At 40.9% G+C, this 15943-nt stretch overlaps 1 long non-coding RNA gene across 3 annotated transcripts in view; it reads left to right on the top strand.

Moving 5' to 3' along the window:
* LOC147578562 (uncharacterized) overlaps positions 1 to 15943 on the top strand; it is a 27760-nt gene continuing 11817 nt past the window's right edge. The window contains exons 1-3 of one of the 3 annotated variants that reach the window (XR_015255347.1): positions 1 to 101; positions 201 to 299; positions 1791 to 1875. This is a non-coding gene — a long non-coding RNA (uncharacterized LOC147578562). Of the gene's footprint in view, positions 102 to 200; positions 300 to 375; positions 561 to 1790; positions 1876 to 15749; positions 15909 to 15943 lie in introns of those variants that run through there. The other 2 variants (XR_015255349.1, XR_015255350.1) reach the window with 2 other exon arrangements.

Consider the following 15943-nt stretch of genomic DNA (forward strand, 5'->3'; position numbering starts at 1 on the left):
CTGCTTTTGGCAGCCTATTCCTGGAGGGGAAAGCAGAGAGATGGACTTGCTGTCATTTGGAATGACTCTGTCCCTGTGGTGAAGTTGGCCAGCCAGGACTGGTAATGTATTGAGGGGGCTTCCTAGTTTGGTTAGGTTCCTGGAAGTTGAAAGCTTCATTTGTCTGAGAATGTTTCTCTTTTATTATTGTGCTTTTCCAGTGCCCCAGTCTTTGGTTTTATCCAGCACAGAACAATTTGGGTACCAGCCCCAAAGAGGACTCCCAACAGTGTGTATAAGGACTCCAGTTCCTGAAATTGGTATGTTTCTCTTCCTATCACCTCTATACCCACACATTCATATGACATGAATTTGAAATGTCCTATTCATATAAAGACTGCACACTGTTTCAAGCCATCCCAACAATGGGTGAAACGCATTTAAGCTGTCCCTTTTAGTGCAAAAGACAGGGCCTTGCTAAGCCATGCTGTAATTAGCTTTGTATGTTTCTTGTCACAACCACAGTCTGCCCACAGTGAGACCAAGATGAAACGCCATTCCTGCTGACTTTGTGACTGTCTGTGAGTATGTGTGTGTAGGCACTTATTTAAAACATAACCACAGGCCAACGTGCCTTTATTGAAGCACATGGAGATCATTACTGCACTTGCATTTTGGGTTGTAAGGAAATACAGCAGTTAACTACCTGAAATCTCAATAGTAAAAGAACACCATAAAGTCCTGCAACTGTGGGACAAAAGATTGCAAAATGGAGGTTTCATTAAAAAAATTAGGAAGTAAGTTATGTTACAAACTTGAGCACTTTTGCCACGGTAATTAGAGCTTATTATGTGTGACTAGAAGATACCATTTCCACAAAGCAATGAAGAATTAGAAAAATACCAGTTGGTATATCTTTGATCCCAATTTTTTAGTTTATTTATGTATGTAAATTTTTTTAATGTTTATTTTTTAGAGAGAGAGACAGAATATGAGCAGGGGAGGGGCAGAGAGAGAGAGGGATACACAGTATCCAAAGCAGGCTCCAGGCTCTGAGCTGTCAGCACAGAGCCTGACAGGGAGCTTGAACTCACGAACCGTGAGATCATGACCTGAGCCAAAGGCCAACGCTCAACAGCTCAACCGACTGAGCCACCCAGGCACCCCATAAGTTGATTTATTTTTGAGAGAGAGAGCACAAGTTGGGGAGGGGGAGAGAGAGAGAGAGGAGACAGAGAATCCCAAGCAGGCTCTGCACTATCGGTGTAGAGCTGGACTTGGGATCTAATTCATGAGTGGTGAGATCATGACCTGAGTCGAAGTCAAGAGTCAGATGCTTGACCGACTGAGTCACCCAGATGCCCCATTATTACTAATATTTTGAATTTGTGTTGCTAGTCTTTTGCCAGCAGCAAAGATGACCACCATTAAGAGTTGTGTCCAAAGTCTTCCTCTTGATTAGGTGCTCCACCAGACTCATTTTCATGGAGAAAATCTCATTCAGGTCCTGGAAAGATTAAAGCACCTTAAACTTTAGTTCTAAATTTAGCTCCTCTGAGAAGCAGGTTGAGATCCAGAAGTCCTGAAGGAAGCCAAATGCTTTGGGAGACAGCTTGAGTTGGCTTAAATTAAAGCTTGCTCTCTTGAGGGCTGTAGACACCACAAACAAAGCTTTCTCTACTGTGTTCCGCTACTGTATTAATGTTCCTAGGGTTTCCTAAATGGCCTAGAAATAAAGCTAACAGAAGAGGGCAATATATTTCACTTAACTAACTTTAACAATATAACCAAAGTTATTTCTTTTCAAATAGCTCATGAAAGGCCTTGGTCAGAATTTTGGTGGCAATAGAAATACTGGAACATTAATCCATCAGCTGTCTTCTAGATCACCAGACTGTGAGTACATTAAGAATGATACACCACCCTGGATGCTACAACCTTTATAGGCCTGTATTTCTTTTCCAAAAAAATAGAAAGAACAAAGTCGCCACTCTCACAACAACTGGAAGAAAACTCCATAGAAACTCAACACTTTTTTTAATGAGAAATACCTGATGTCATATATTTTGTTTAATAAAAACGGAGCTGGTTGTACACTAAGCCAATTTAAGAATGTGATCTGTAACTCACAGTCTTAATTACATGGAGCAAAAGTGAATGGGTTCATTAATGCTGTGAAAAGGAACAGTGACCTATCTGCCAAGTGGCAAGGTGGAAATAATTAATCTGGTCAATTAAAAAGAAACAGATAATTTAAAATGCAAAGCCTTCAAGGTGGTGCATTGAATTCTGCTATCTGGAGTTGCAAATTCTTACTGTCAGTTTTTGGCTTTCTCTGTAGACTTTCCTTGTCCTTTTTCTTTTTTTACCATGGCTCAAATCTAACAGAAAAATCTTTGTAAGCTATAAATCATGACCTGCTTCTTTATGTCTTATGTTCTAAAATATTTATTTATACTAAAATGTACTGTAGAAATGCTCCAGGGGGTTAACAAGTCCTTAGTACCATCTCCAGGATTCTTTTGTCTCCCTGTTGAGGGTCTGTTATGTCTTACTTTCCCTTCAAAATTGTTTGCCCTTGTTCTGGGGTTTTAATAATATTTTAAAAGTGCTAGAGCGTGAGCCACACTGTCTGGGTTATCTAATCCCATTTATGATCCTATAACCTTGAAGCTTGCCACAGCCTGGCTGTCAGCACCAGATTCTAAATGCATAGGGTAGTGCATTTGCTCCATGGAACCGGAAATTAGTCAAACAGTTACTTTTCTACAAAGGTTCATAATTCCTCTTGACATTTACAAGCAAGTACTAGTTCTTAGACCTCAGGTTGCAGCGAGTGGCTACCTGCAACAAAGCACCAGGGCAGGTATTTGTGCAGAGCAGCTGGGCACGCCGCTACCTCGGCTCCCTGCCTACCACCGCCCTCCCCTAACCCACCCCCCGCCCCCCGCCCCCCGCCTCCCGCCTATCAGTCGCTGGAGAGACTCGGAAAAAGGACCCTGTTCGTAGCTTAATCCTTTTCAGCTGGTCCAAACCCAGTCCCAGGACAAATATTAATATCATGTTCATTTTAACCAAGGCAAAAGCTTTATAAAAGCAGCATCAAACAGCTCAGGGGAACGCTATTTTTATGGTGAGAGTCGCCTGTAAATTTCTGGTTGCTACGGAGGAAAAAAAAATCTCATCTAAAAAAACCAAATGCTGCTGTGGTGAAGTGCGACTTGAAAGTCTCTATTTCCTAGGTGTTAGACTTGGCAAGTTGGAAATATCGAGGGAGGCGAAAAGACGCTTTTCCTTGATGTGCCCAAACAAAGCAGTACATATTGTCAGCTCCGCAGGAGGCGCGTGGCGGCCATATGTGCGTCGCCCAGCGAAATGGAATAAACAGCTGCTGCCAGGAATCCAATTCCTGGCAAGGAAGCAAACCCAAGTCCTCCTGTTTCCAAAATAAAAATCACCAGAGGGATTCCCCTTCCTGCAGTTCCAGCCAGTAGTTTTATAAAAACATAAAACATCGCTGTATTGTGGTTTATAATAATCCCTTACATTTGTAGAGCATTTTACAGTTTACAAAGCGCTTTACATACATTATCTCATTTGAGCTTCGTAATAGCCCTGGAGAGTACAAAGCACAGATATTGTGATTCACTTTTCACAGATGGAAAAAGGAAGGTTCTGCGTGTGATGATGAGGTGAGCTGGGTGCCTTGCCAAGGTCTCCTCCCACCTGGCCCGGGGTGGGCCATGCAGAGACCTCCTGGGGCTCCACAGAGGTCCTCAGGGAGTCAGCAAGGCAACGTTTTTGTGCAGTTGAAGTGAAGCTACAACTTCACTTGGCTTTATTTCCTTTGTGCAAGCAAGCATCCATTCACTCTTCCCGAGGTAGTCTTCTCTTGCACTTTTTGAAGCAGCAAGGGAGGCAAGTAGGTTGCAAGGAAACAAAGGGGAGAAGGGAAAAGCTACTCTGCTTGCTGAATGTGAATGTGGTCTGCCCTTACTGGCCGTCAAAGCCACTATTTCATTTTAAACATATACTGCAGAGATCACCCGAGGTCTTTCTGAGCTTCAGAACTGCAGGGAGGAAAAAACTCAGGTACTGTTCAATTGTTCTCAGACACTCCCACCTCTGTACAACTCTTTGCAGAAAAACAGGCTTTTCTCCTGGAACTGCCTGGCATATGCTCAGTGTGAAAGTAGATTTACAGAAAGGATTTACAGAGCTTTTTATATAGGAATGCCCTCTAACCTTATACTGGTGCAGAATAGCATGTCCTATAGGATAGGGGACATGGTGGGTGGATGCTGTATGGGTCGTCACAGGCTACTTTCCTTCCGAAATAGAGGACTGCTTTCTGGTAGAAACTTGGAGACTTCTTTAAAATAGACCTGGTTTCCCGGTCAGGTCTCACGGGGCCTACTACCATGCCTTGGGATTTTGTGCTCCTTGGTTCTAGCTGCAGAATTTGGCATTAAAACATAGCTGCTGGAACCAAATGCCAGGCTTATCGGCTTGCCAACTGTGTGAGCTTGAATGAGTTTCCTTGTGGTGGCAGAGATGTGCCTTACTTGAAAACATGGGGCTATTAATAAAATCTGCTTCGTGGGGTTATTGTAAGAATTAAATGATTATTATTTGTAGTGCCTGGAGCTGTACCTGGTGTGAGGTGAGGTGAGTGTTCCATCAGGCCTTGTTGAATCTAGGAAGGCTGTGCTTTGGGCAGCAGACCAGTTCCAGCCGACCCCCTTTTGCTCCCTGAAGATGTCCTGGTTACGAAGAGTGGTTGGTGATGTCCTTCCTTCCTGTGTTGGCTTTGACCCAGATGTGCCTTCCCGGGATCCTCCACAGAGATACACAAACCAAGAGACACTTTACCTCATTGATCTTTCATCTGCAAAGCAGTCAGGGTTTGCAGGAACACAACACATTTTGGTTGACAGTATTTACACAGTTGGTGTCAAAGCAAACATCATGTGGGCCCAAGTTAAACACCTGAGGAAGACTTTATTCAAGGCTGTTACAATAGGAGAGAGAGGCCAGAACTCAGTCTGAGCTCAACTTCACTGAAACAAAGGGTGGTAGACTTTTCAAGCATTGAAAAGAAGACAATGGGCCATCCGTGTTTGCTAACTGGCTTGCCCTAAGAAAAAGTAAATTTTCATATCTTTACAACAAGTTGTAGTTTTACGACTTGGAGCATGGTTTCCACAGCAGTTGGGCTTTCACTCTCCCACAGGAACCAGGGGACTGGGGTGCTATCTCCTTTGATGATTACATTTCCAAAGGTTGGTCAAGCTGAGGGAAATGCTAAGGTCATCTTTATCATGTGTGTTTTAGAAATTGGATGGCGATTTGATGCAGAATACTCCTCCCACAGAATTCATTTTGAAAGTGAACAGAAGCAGTGCAGTTTCCCTGTTAGGCCTGGACAGTGGGCCAGTTTCTTTGGGTTACCTGAGTGTCCAATCTCAGCACTTCTCTCTTTCAGAGGGCACTGATGGGGGAAGGAGAGAGCCTCATTTTACCTGCTATTTTTAGCCCTCTGTGTCTTGGGCTACTTGATAGGGTGATGTCCCTCCCTTGGGCCAGATATTGACACTCTGTCCTTGAATCCATCCAAGGTTCTATGGTTTTGAAAAGAACCACATGTTGAAGGGGAGCTGAATATGCCATCCCAAAATGTGTCACTTTGGCATGTGGATTATTTTGAGCCAAAAGCAATGAAGACCCAACAGACTCAGGAAGAACTTTTGCCTCTCCCTTAACTGCCTAAAGGAGTTAAGATAGGGGGCCTGGCTGGCCCAGAAAGAGAGCTTTACTGGAGATAACTTTATCTGGCCTATCTGTACGGTCATGGCAAACACCTAATTACCACACATCTGCTCTTTTTATCTTCCTGAGAATTGCCCTCATCCTCTCTCAAGCCCCAGGCCCCTGTCCAGCTCCTTAGCTCAGGATGGCATATAAGCCTCAATTGGCTGACCTGCCTTTGAGTTTCATATTTTTATGGGGCTTCCCCATACACACAATTAATTTTTTTTCCTGTTAATCTATTGTCAATTTAATTATTAGACCAGTCAAAGAACCCAGGAGAGATAAAGGGAAAACTTTTCCAGCCTTTCAACAGCAGAAGAAATGGCAGGACTTTACCTAATTTGGACTTTGCCCTGAATCTCAAAGGGGATGTACTTCAAAGATGAAGGCCTTCTCACAGGAAGAAAACCCCTTATAGATTCGTACTCCCAACCTGGGTCACAAGTAGCTCACTGGCCCTCAGGTGCACACCCATTTCCTTTGGGAAAACTCCATTCCCATCCACACCCTCCCATTTGGTCTACAGAAACCATCTGGGTCTTCACAAAATGGTTAGCGACTCCGGTTGCTGTTTAAGCCTCACAAAACAGCCAGAAAGGAGGGCTCCTTGTTGTGTGGAGAAGGGTAGTAGACCTGAAGTCAACTGGTCAGATTCATTTTCCATTATTTCTACCATGGTGAGCTACAAGAATGCTCATTCCTTCACCTCTTACATTGTGTTTGCCAGTGTTACCCAATGGCCACATTAATTTCTGGGATGACACAATGTAAATTGATATTGAGAAGTGTTTCCCAAATTTGCAAGATGTGTTTCTTCCTGTCTTCCACTTTCTCCCACTTCTCCCCTTCCCCTTGAGGCAGTAAGCCCCATTTCTGTGCACAGTGGTGTTTTGTTTCTTTCCGGCTCTGCCCTCAGTTGTAGGAGGAGAAGACTGCCGGAATAGTAAAGGAGCTATATTACCCCAGGGCTATTCCCATCCCCCTCAGGCCTTTTGTATGTGGATGGGGTGGGGAGGTTGCCAGTTCCTGCAGTAGCCCATAGATTTTTGGCTGCAGAATAGTCCAGAGTTATCATTAAATCATTGTATTTTAGCCACTTGAAGGAACCACTTAAAGCAGATTCTGACGTGCAGAAGACCAAGTGTTAAGGATCAACAGAAGTGTGAGCAAGATTCAGTAGCACACTGGGCCTTTTTGTTGTTTGCCACATACAGGCCTGATTAAGGACAACATGAAGCATTCAGAGCAGCAGTTTACACTAATCTTTGCCCCTGTGCAAAATCTTAAAAAACACCCAACCGTTTTTAATGTTGGTTCTAGGAGGGTAGTGTATTCATAGAGCACCCACATAGAAAGAGCATTAGACTCTGGAAGGTTGGGGAAGAGATGAAAGGCATGCTGGATGGTGTGACAAGGAACAGGCTCTGACCTGGATATTTTGAGGACGAGAGGATGAATCCCCATGGAAAAGGCCCACAGGCTGTATATGGAACATGCAGGAAGACATAGGCTCTCAAAGTCCATTAGGTCATGATTAAGCATGTCAAACATTTTGATCCTGGAGCAGCAACCCAAGAAAAGAATGTAGTAGTATGAACAGCCTCATAAAGATGCCCAGCCAAAAACCACCTACATCCGTTTTGAAGCCCAGTGCACAATGAAAATGTGGGGGTCCTTTGTTCATAAATTATTAAGAATTTGAAAACAGTGACAGCAGAGGATTAAACCAAGCACCGGGACCCTTCTGTGTGCAGAGCCTTGTGTGACCACATAGCTGCCTATGAAGTTGGCCCTGTGTCTCCAGTAGAGTTAATCCAAATGTATAGGGTGCTGAATCATCAGAACTCTGCTCATTCATTTTACGTAGCAGTCAGACAGAGGATTTTGCCTTCTCCACAGAGCAGCATGGCAGCAGGAGAAAAGGGTGGGCTGGACCTCCCTTGGGTCCACTCTGAACAAAGATGTCTTCACTCTGTGGTGGAGACTATTTTCCTGTTCCTCTTCCTTCCTCTCCTTCAGGGGTGGAGTCCCTATTTTAAGCTATCTGCTAGTATCTATGCCTGGTCTGGAGCTGCCTTGGTTCTGTGAAAAGGTTTCCCTTACACATGATTTCTTTCCCGCCTCCCTTCTTCCTAGCAAACACATAGCTCTTTAAAAGATTCTGATTTTTTTTTCTTTTGGCAAGTTCTGTGGGCTTTTATTAGATATACACTGTAATTCCAAACTGTGATTACATGATGTCTGGCTTTCCCTGAACTCAAATTTAATATCCTGAAAAATGGGAAGCTTTATTGCAAGGCTGAGGTATACCAGGAGTGGGGGACCCGGGGGTGAGTGCTTGAGGGTCTGCTGATTGCTTTCAGTTCACCTCCTAAAATCACTAGCTGGCTGTGGTTTGATACTTGTTAACCTCAACTTTGCCTTTTAGATGGACTTTTTCATCCTCTTGAGTTTATTATACAATGGTTGTAAACATTTTTCTAAAAAGACAAATTATTCATAGCTCTACAACTTTAATACTCCAACTGTTTTCACTTTTCTGTGTTCTCTTATTGTCTGGGATTATATTTTTGATTGTTACATTCACAGTGGAGTTTTAACTTTTTGTTCTGTAGTTGAGTTTTAATTCCTTTTACACTCATAAAGGTAAAACACATTTATAAACTTAATGAAGATGAATGAACAATAAAGCACACAAGAAGCCTTAGAATTGCCTGCAAATGGAAACCAAAGCAATAATCATTTAGAGGCAGAGAGCCTAATAAAATAGAGCTGAAGTGATCTTAGCTGTTACCTGGTTCTGTGCCTTTATTTTACAGAAAAGGAAACTGAGACACAAAGGTTAAATGACCTGCCACACAGCTCCTAGGGACAGCCAGGACTAAACAGTCGGCAAATGACTGTCTTTTCGTTTGTTTGTCTTGTTTTGTTTTTTTACATACGCTGAAGAGTCCTATTTCTGCACTAGTGTGGGACGTAAGTTCTCTGAGTGTCTGTCCTTCATTTGTGATATGAGGGAGTTGCAAGAGATGCTCTTAAAAATTCTTCCAACTCAAAACTTTGAATTCAGCTCGAAATGAACACAATTGGACCCCTGCTTAGTCAGCCCAGAACTGCTATTACACACATCATGAAAAATGTGGTACCAGTTATAACAGTCACTATTTTAGCTAGATGTGTTGTACAGTGGCTCACCAGATCCTTAGGAGAACTTAAGACTGGATCTGAGACAAACGTGCCAGCACGTCTGCTGCCAGACTGCTCCATGAGCCAGTGGCGTCGTTTTAAAATTATTTACTCAGAGAAAAGCCACAGTCTTAAGCAAACAAATGGAGGGATGATCCTGTTCTGAGTGGAGCAATCATCCCCTTTGGCCTTGCAGAGCACTTTTGTTTGAATATAACTTACTGTCAAGTTAGCTAACACACAGAGTATACAGTGTGCACTTAGATACAACACGCAGTGCTCATCCCAACAAGTGCCCTCCTCGATGCCCATCTCCCATTCCCCGCCCCCTCCTCATCGATCCTGTTTGTTCTCTTATGGTTTGACTCCCTCTGTAACTATTCAGAGCACTTTTCAAGCGGAGAGAGGCCCCCTCTACTGGTGAGATTCATCATCCACCAAAAAGTCAGAATTTGTTAAGTTTATGAGAGATGGTGGCGGGACAAATCAGAGGATCAGAACAGATTAGAGTTGTAAGGAAATGTGAATACCTAGTCTAAATTCTCAACTTTTCAACCAAGGAAACAGAGATCTAGAACGTTTAAACTTCTCATAAATGTGTTAGGCAACATTCTACTGAGGAAATTTTCACAGTAGGTAGCAAAAATCTCTGCATTCAAGTGTGAAGTTAGGTTTCTGAAAATAGAAGCCCTTGACAAATACTACTGAATCAATTATAGGTAAAAATCCCACTTTTTAGAGGGAAGAGGGGAGTTCTTCCACACCCTCACATGGAGTTCTGTGCTCCATTTGTCTAAACTAGGTATCTTAAAACTCTCGTCATTCAAGTACTACTGACATATTCTTGCCACAGCCAACTCCGTGCTGTGTCTTATTTAATATTTTTCTTTCAATTAAGTTGTTTTTTATTTTAGCCTCATCTCATGCAGAATTCATGAAATTTTGATGTTTGTGTGTGTGTACACGAATGCAATAAAATAAATATATGGCTATTAAAAATATTCTTCTGTGTGCCAACTAAATTCATCTCCTCATTTAATTATTGTGTGTGTTTACCACGCTTTACGAAATACTGAGATAAATCTACTTCATGTTTAAGTCATGTAAATACAGTAGTCATAATTTCATGTTTTCATTAAAGGCAACTTTTTTATTTTCTTTCTTCGCCAGGTCTTTCCTTCATGCTTTACCCTCTGTCATGAATCTTCCTTCATTCCCATTTCCATTCTCTCAAAGTCCTTTGGTTCAATATTCATATTTCCTCTTCCCCAGTGAGGTGAGGAAAACTTTCCCTCTGTATTGCCCACTGGGGACCCTGCTTCATTTGATACGAACTCCAGGAAACCGTATTGAAACAAACTGGTAATTGACAGAAGTAATAAAAAGACCTTTGTATTCTTGTCTTTTTCTAGGAATTGGGACTTGAGGAATATTGAAAAGTGATGTTATTTCTATTTCATCCTTAGAGTCAGTCTTCTCTGAGGAAATGGCACATAAACACAGAAAGTCCAATTTATAAAAACACATTTAATAAATTATTCCTTGAGGAATATAATGGAGAGTCTGTTTTTGTTTCGGGCACTGCGAAAGCTGTAATACCTGTAGGGGAGAAGGAAGATGAGAAAAAGGCTGATCTTCATGAAATCTTTTCCCTTATTAAACATTCCTGTGTTATTAATTCAAGCTTTGTTTCTTCAGTAATAAAGGCGACCATTATACATTTATTGCTGAGTGAATACACTCAATTCCCAGCTAGTTATAGCTTGGTACCATTGTGAACCTCCTGTTATTTACAGTGGATTATTTGTATTGAAGGTGATCCGTATAAGATCTCGATTGAAACCTCTTGTCATTGTAATCATTTTCTTTGCTTTAACTTATTATATCGTTTCTGTTGGCCCTTATTGAAAAGTGAATAAATAGCCTTTTGACACATAATTTAAATTTTGGGGCAACGTTATCCCTAAAGATCTCAGAAAGAGTTGCCTCAAATGTAAGCTGTTTTATAAGGATTTCACTACATAAAGTTATAAAAAAAAGTCTTCTTCCAAAGGAATGGATTTCAGTGACTGAATTCTCCTTTTGGTAACATTTGCAAAGTAGTTTCAGAATCATATAGAAAATTTATACAAAATAGCCTGTGAGAACCCACAAAAATGAAAACTAAAGTTACAGCAATGTAATTCTATATACCTTCTTATTCTGGGAAAATTTAAGCACTATTCAATCCTAACAACAATTGATCTTAAAAACATTAAGACTCCAGAACCCATAGGGAGGAATGGGTGCTCTGCATTTACTGTGGCTCCCCAAAAGGTTCTTTCTGATGGCAAACAGATGGGAACCCCACAGAGAGTCAGATTTCCGCTGCAACTATCACAGGGCTATACCATGCCTTTGAAATGACATCAGCCAGGAAAACAGTGACTAGAGTTTCAGATTTCATAGAAGGATTTTGCCTTGCTCTGTGTAGGCCCAAAGATAGCAGGAGGGGGCAATAAATTCTGTCTGAGAACCTCTCCTGGTAGATGTTTAAAGAGATTATATGAGTAAATCAACTGTCTCAATCCCCCAATGTGATATGGACCATCCGATTTGAATTTGAATTTTCTCCGTCTTCCTTCTAGAGAACTGATGTAAGCCAACAACTCAGGATAAGTTGGGCCTGATGGGTGGAATGCTGTGCTGTGGAGATTATAAAAAACTAAAGTATTTATTTTTTATGAAGCTTTTCCTATAACGAGGTTTATGACTGGAAAGGGCCAAAGCTGAAATAGTGCAGTACCTGGATTAGCATTTCTCACTGGAAAAAAGATTAGGTTGCCTCACTTTAACACTTAGGTTTACTATATATGAATAAATGCTGCCATTGTTTTCATTTTCATTTTTATTCTATTATTATTGACCTTTTCCTGAAACAACTTACATGGATGTGGAGGAAATTCTAAAATTGAGGAATATATTTTCTGTATGAGTCACGATATGCATTGGTGTTTATCTTGTGGTTCTGCCAAGAAACAGTGAGCAAGCCTTGGACTTAGGGCAGCTCATTTGGGTAGAGCAATGTAATTCTCCATTTACTTCTACCTAAGTGAATGCTCTCCCAAGAATAGCACACCCAATCTCATGAGTAGCTGCTACAATTTTCAAAAGACTGCATGAGCATTTAATACTAATGAAGGCAAGTTTTCAGGCAATTCTTTACAAATGTTGACTAACTTTGTCCCATTCACTTGAATCTAAGGAGGGATGTTGGGTCTCAAGGAAGACTCGATGACTAAAGTGTTGGCAATAAGCATAAAAATTCATCACCCCCTGAATAACACTCAAATTTGTATGACCTAAGTATAGGGAGTATGGTCTGGGTGCCCTTAGGCAACAGTAACAACAACAACAACAAAAATCGGACTCAAGTTTAAACGAGAAGATAATCTATTTTCCATTCTATATGAGACCCAGAGGTACTTCAGGTTCTAGGGGAGGTAACATAGTGGCTCAAAGATATAATCAAGGACTGCAGTTCTTTTCTTTTTCCTTGATATCTTCAAAGTCCCCTTCATCCTTAAGTTAGTTTCTGTCATGGTCATAAGATAGTGGCAGCAGATTCAGATTAACAATGCCCAGAGGAAGAGAGAATCCTTCTTGTATCATTTTTTTTAAGGTGAAGGAAGCTTTCTCAGCAGCCCTTCATGAGACTTCTGTTGCCTTGATAAAGACTGGACCACATGCTTACCCTTAAATTAATCATGGCAATGGGGAGTTATAACAATGGGCTTAGACCAGGGATTTTCAACCTTGGATGCATTTTGAAAGTTGAGAAAAAACTGATACCTGGGTCTTACCTCTAGAGATCCTGGGATGCAGCCGGGGGCACTGAGAGTTCTAAAAACTTCCAGGTGACTCTAATGTGCAGCAAAGCATTTGAGAACCATAAATTTAGACCAAATGTCCGGGGAGTGGAGACAGAGTAGGGGTAGGAATGGATAGTGGATTATAAATTACTATAGCCACTACATATTGTTGTATTTTTAATGTAAATTTTGCACACATGGGATTGGAGTCAGGTTTGGAGGAATCCATGTCTATAGGGAGACCAAATGAATGTGGTCTATATTAGAAGGGCAAATTTGGATGCATCCAAAGCCAATCAAAACCACTTCTGAGCATGGTTTTGATAATGCACTTAAAGAGTGATTTTTGACTTCTGTAAAGTATAGTAAACTAAGAAGTGATGACAGTAAATGATATGAATCTTTCAAGAAAAAAAGTATGAGAATACTCTTAAATTCTGGTCACCCACTTAAAAAAATATCCATTACCAAATAGTTCTAGAAACTTCAGTATTTTTCACATTCCCTCTTTGAAAGCCAAATATTTCTTAAGAATTTTTGAATGCATGATACTAAAATTCTTTTCTTTTATTTTTTGAGAGAGAGCACATAAGTGGGAGAGAGGCAGAAAGAGAGGGAGACAGAGGATCTGAAGTGGGCTCTGTGCTAACAGCAGAGATGTGAGGCTTGAACTCACAAGCAGTGAGATCATAATCTGAGCTGAAGTCAGATGCTCAACCAGCTGAGCCACCCAGGTGCCCCCTAAATTTTTTTTTTTAAGTTTCACTACAATATGGAGGGATCTAGAGGGTATAATGCAAGGTGAAATAACAGAGAAAGACAAATATCATATAATTTCACTCATATGTGGAATTTAAGAAGCAAAACAAATGAACAAAGAAAAAAAGAGACAAAAAAGCCCCAGACTTTTAAATACAGGGAACAAACTGGTGGTTGCCCGAAGAAGGGAGGGTGGACGATGGGTAGGACAGGTGGTGGGGATTAAGAGTACACCTATCATGGTGGGCACTGAGTAATGTAAAGAATTGTTGAATCACTATACTGTCCACCTGAAACTAATATAACACTGTACATTACTTATATAGGGATTAAAAAAATAAAACTAAAAAAGTTTTCATTGGTTTAAAAGCTGCATGCAAATAAACCAGAATATCCCAGACTGAATGCCTTAAAAAAATTCAGATGCTCTTTTTCCAGTTATCCACTTTATATAATCTCTTTAGGTTGCATATCCAGATCATTTTATTCTCATACAGACTGTACCCCACTCCCCCCACCCCCATATGTCCAGCATGTGGCATCCACGTGGTCACTGTTATGTTTGTACATGTGGAACAGTGGTCCTCCACCTTGGCTACATATTAGAATCATATGGGAAGACTTTTAAAAAACTGACCCCTCCCTTCCATTCCCATCCCCATAAGTTGAAACCAAACCTTTAGGGGTTAGAGGGCCTAGGCATCTCTATTTTTGAAAAGTTTACCAGCTAATTCTGATACGGAGTGAGGACTAAGAGGTATTAGTGTAAAGGGGAAAAGGAGGTAGATAACAGTTCTCTTGTTCTTAGCTTGCTTTTAATTTTTCCTCCCCCAAAACTAAGCTAACCCGAGTAAGCAATCTTGTGGGAGAGTGTAAGCCTTTAAGGTCTTGGCTCAAATGGATTTTGCAAGTAAAGGTAAAGCTTTATGGAGCCTCGAAAGTCTCTGGTAACACTCTGTAAATACCTGTGGAAGCAGCTGGCCCTTTACTGTGATTTCTGAATAAGTACCTCATACGTAGCCCTTTGCACTTGAGGTGCAGGGAAGCCTTCTGACAGCTGTTTTTACTGTGGTTGGTGGCTAGAGACCATAATGGAGAGAAGAAAATCACTACCTTGGAGAAGGATCATAAAAAGTGACTTTTTAAAGAGCTGATGAAACAACAGGTGGGTCAATAATCTTTGTGCCCAACCCAGATTGTACCACAGCTAGATTGTACCACAGCTAAATCTGTGCCTGCTGCAAACAATATGTGGTGCCCACCCATGTCCCCTGTGGCACACATTTGGAAACCATAATTTAGGCTGACGCTGGAATGTGCTCACTGAGAGTTCTTTGGGAAAAGCTTATTCTACCACCCATTAAATAATCAGCAACATAAGTAATGAAAGTCATAGCTCTGGAAAAAGAAATGCTTCGCATTGATAGTGTCAGAATAATTTGGAAAATAAACCCTAAGAGGTGGAATGTGGTAAAGTAGAAAGAGCACTGGAATTGAGCCAGTAGCTGTGGATTCGGATCCTGGTTTTCCACTATTTGGCTGTGACCTTGGGCAAGACCTATTATGGTCTGCGAGCCCTGGGCTCATTGTTGCGGATGCATTCCAAATTTTTATCATAATACCCAATTTGTAATTTAAAAAATCTATTAAGTCATGTCTACAATATCATAGAAGAGTCCATTTATGATTTTCCATTTTATATTTCACATGATTATTTCTAGAATAATTTTAAAATTTTGCCAATCATCTCATTATAAATCTTACATTGTCAGAAAAATAGTTCTCCTTAGTTTCTGAAAAGGGTTAGTAACTACTTTCAGTGTCTTCGTCAGATTATGGATAGCTCACTTTTGTTTTCCGGCAGGTTGTCAAAACAGTTTAAATGTAATGAATAAGTACAAAAACAAAAGGCCAGGAAACAAAAATGCTGTATTAAATATAGAAAAAGTTTTGCCTTTCTAATAAACACACAAAGAAAGGCACTCCTTAACATATGTGGGCATGTGGTTTTAGCTTATTATAGAATCTTTTTTGGAGAAGTGTTTGTTATGATTTAATTCCTGAAGCTTTCTTTTGCTTTACAGTGTTAGGGTGTGATAATCTCTTGCTATAAGTATAGTATTTCCTGACTTAAAGATGAACTAAACATCTTATCTTCCTCAGAGTATATATTCTCCTTTCCATATATGAAGTGCATAAACCCTAGGACATGGCTTTGTCAAATTGTGAGTAACTAAGACCAAGAGGTTGAGTCTTCACAGAATAATAGCCTCTGACCTTATGCAGCACAGACAGAAACACCAACCAGCCAATAATTTCCTGGTGAGTCTTGACAATCTCTTCAAGAGTCTGTGGAC

The sequence above is a fragment of the Puma concolor genome, chromosome C1 (genome assembly GCF_028749965.1).
Source record: "Puma concolor isolate L17-30 chromosome C1, mPumCon1.1.hap2, whole genome shotgun sequence".
NCBI lineage: Eukaryota > Metazoa > Chordata > Mammalia > Carnivora > Felidae > Puma > Puma concolor.